The sequence below is a fragment of the Pteropus medius genome, unplaced genomic scaffold, assembly GCF_902729225.1.
Source record: "Pteropus medius unplaced genomic scaffold, Ma_sr-lr_union100, whole genome shotgun sequence".
Taxonomy (NCBI): Eukaryota; Metazoa; Chordata; class Mammalia; order Chiroptera; family Pteropodidae; genus Pteropus; species Pteropus medius.
Genome location: NW_024349227.1, coordinates 86,161 through 89,664, shown reverse-complemented (window position 1 = coordinate 89,664; position 3,504 = coordinate 86,161).

Below are 3,504 nucleotides of genomic sequence, written 5' to 3'. Positions count from 1 at the left end.
CAGGTATTGCTTTCATAATAAGAAATACAATAAAAGTTATTTTTAATTAAAAATACAATTTTTTTAAATCACACACAAAGAAGATAACATTTGGTACATTATACATACACAAAATATTATCATGTAAAACGTGTTTGAAACTAGCTTCTTTAAAATGATTCTCAAATTATCGTGTATATATTTCCAACTTGTGTTTTTAACTGGTGGCTTCTGTCTATATCAAGTTCCATTAGCATTTTCCAAATGATATCAGTGGGATCATTACTATCACGCATCATCAACATTCTAGAGCCTTCTAGATTTCTTTAAGAAATATTTAATGATCACCTATTGTTACCATGCAGTGGCTAAAACAAAGTCCTTCTGCTCTTTCTAAAGTTTATTATTGGAAAGGAAATAGTTAACAGCAGTTCTGTAACCCATCCCTCCCTACTGGGGATGCCTTCCCCCTTATGAGTGACCTTGACCAAAACCATTATTTGATAATAGTTATATAAATGTTTATGATAAAGGAACTTGGCACACTTTCTTTAGGGTTAATAGCAATAGAGATAAAATGAAACAGAGTAATTACAAGTTCTGTAAGTCAAAGTTCTCTGATAGCATGAGAATGATTTGCAATTTTGCAATTAAGTTTGCAATGAAGTGAGAGGTAGTAGTGATAAGTATTGCTAAATGTATTGAGCTTTAACAATATATCTGGAGGAAGAACAACAGTGGGAGGGCGTCAGGGCTGTATTTTCCTTGGAAAGATCTCCAAGCGCCTTTGAAAGTGTTTTCTTATTCAACAACAATCAAGCCACCATTTGTAGAAGGCTAGGAGTGTCTGGGATCATTCACCCTGTTTTACAGATAGGCGAATGAACACCTTTATTGAGTGATTCGCCTCAACACTGATGGAGTTTTTGTCAAAGCCCATAACTCAGAAGCAGGTAAACAGTAAGATTTGCAAAACCGAAGGCCCAAAAAACACATAACATACTATTATTTTTATATGTAGCTAGGAACTTAACAAAGATGACAAGATTAGAAAATGACTATTCAGAGAGTGCTCCAGTGTTGGGTGACGGTCATTATTTCTTTTATTTCTGTAGCCTTAACTATTACATCATGTCTTCAGCCTCTCCAGAGTCTTCACTAGGGACTCACTGTGAGGAGGGTCAGCCTTGCCCTTGTTGGTGACAACCCTGCTGGCACTTCCTGTGGCAGTCTGGCTATAGCTCATCATCATGCTTTTATGGTCTGACATATTCTGCACCATCCAAACTACATTGTCTTGAACTCATTTGAGAATTTGACAAAAGCGAAGGGCTCTACCCAGTAAAAGGCAGACACGTGTAAGTTTTGCATATAGTTTAGGAGAGGTCGTGACCTGAAACCTATGTCTGGACCTCAGGGTAGGAAACTAGGGGTTAGATAATAATCACATATGCGCATGCCATTTCCCTTTAAAAAAATTGTTTTTTTTGACAAAGACATCCATTTAATAATAACTTTTTAAGCAAAAGAGTGCCGCGTCCTCTTTCTACCCTTCTGCGTGACAAGGTCCGGAGATGGGGACAGAGGCTTCAAGGAATGCATCGTCAAGAACGAGGACGTGGCATGTGTTTAGGGATAATTGGTTTCTTAGAAATGATCCTATTAATAGGGGGAATTTGGGTAGCACAAATTCTAGTAAGTGTAAACGCTATACAAATGGATTTCCTAAAAATTGGCTCTGAGGAAAACATAGTAAATTCCCCGTGTATGGAATTAGCTCTAGTCACCCTGACGTGTCCAGAATGCGTAAACCCTTTATTTGAACAATTATTAAGGGAAATTCCTTTTGACGCGCCTCTTAAAGTTATTATGAATAAATTATAACAAGCTGAATTACTAGAACCAGTTTATACTCCTGTTCCCATGCAGTTAGCAGAAAAATTAGTAAAGGATAAGAAATTTACTCATAAGCCTGTGCCTACTATAGAAGGGCCTCCTTTTGTGGCCTAGTGGATAAATAGAAAACTCTGGTATCCACCTAGGGGGGCTAATAGTATGGAAAGATTACCTGATCTTCCTTTGCCTTATACAGAAGCTTATAATAAAGATAGTATACATATAGTGAATAAAGATAGAATTCATGTGCCTTATAGTAGTTTAAGTTTCATAGAAAGGCTGGCTAGGTCAGGATCTCCTTGGTGCTTAAAAACAAAGGAACAGAAACTTAGCTTATGAAAGCAGCTTTGTAAAACTGATTTTTATAAATATTTTCCTCATTACTGCACCAAGGAAACTTTTGAACAGCTATGAGAAAGGTTCAGCTTGAACTTTAGATATAGCATAAATCAAATAGCATTTAAAAGATTTCTTCAGGCAGAAAGAAGAACAATGTCTGCCCACAAGCCAATGCTTGCTGTTATGAATACATCTATCACCTTTACTTAAATCAAACTGTATCTTACGTAATAGATATAAGAATTAAAAGTTTAGATTGTTCCATCAGGTAGTTCTGTTCTAATGATTGAGAGAAAAATGTACTAGTTAATCATGAACATTAATAATAATATACTCTATAAGATTTTCTGCTCCGCCTAACCACAGAAATTTAACTCCCTGCTACCTTAACAACAAAGTATAATCAAATGCCAAATAAAAAGTATAAAAGTTGTACTCAAATCACAATAAAACGGAACAGTGTCACACCGCCTCTGAGCTGTGTAGTCGACTGTCTCCCGCGCCGACGCCTTGCCCACCTTCGGGGCCCCCTGGATCCTGTTGTGGCTGGACCGCGGCAAAAGAGAATATATGAGATTCTGAAATGCTCCCTTTTTTTACTTGACATAGTGGAATATTTAAGAATTTAAATGGAGTGTAGTGAGATAGCATCACTAATGGAGAGTAATAGTTTCTTTTTCTTAAAAACTTAAAGGCACGGTCTTTTATTCTCATTAAGCCAATGCCAGCTGCATTACTTTAGTCATTATAGGAAGAGCAGCTCTCTTCAGAGCGCCCTTCTGAATTTCCAAAGGCTTTTAAATATTCATTTTGGTTGTATGCAATATCTTATCTGTGAAAACTAGGTCAGATCTTATAGGTGAGTTTCTCCTTGCAATTAAGTAAAATAATTTCAGAAGCAGAGGAACCCTTGGGAAGCAGCATTCCAGATGCAATGGGGCCTAGCTTTGAAAAGAGTGATGCCCTTCACTGACCATCCAGCTTAATTTCAGAAAAGAGCTTGTTGATCCATTTGGATTCTCTTCATTACTGACCCCACTTACCTTATGGTTTACATTCAGTTTTTTTGCTTCCTAGGAGCTCTCCTCTTCTATCCATTGCCTTTTCAGAATTTATGGATGAGATGGGAAATAATCTCTGGGCATGATTTAATAAAGTCTATTAAACATTCTTTTCTGGTCATTTTACTCAAATGATGGTTTGACTCTTATTTTCTTGCACTTATCATGTTTCAGATTAGAGTTGGTTTCAGCTGAAGGTGTCCCAAACTACTAGCACCTTATATATGTC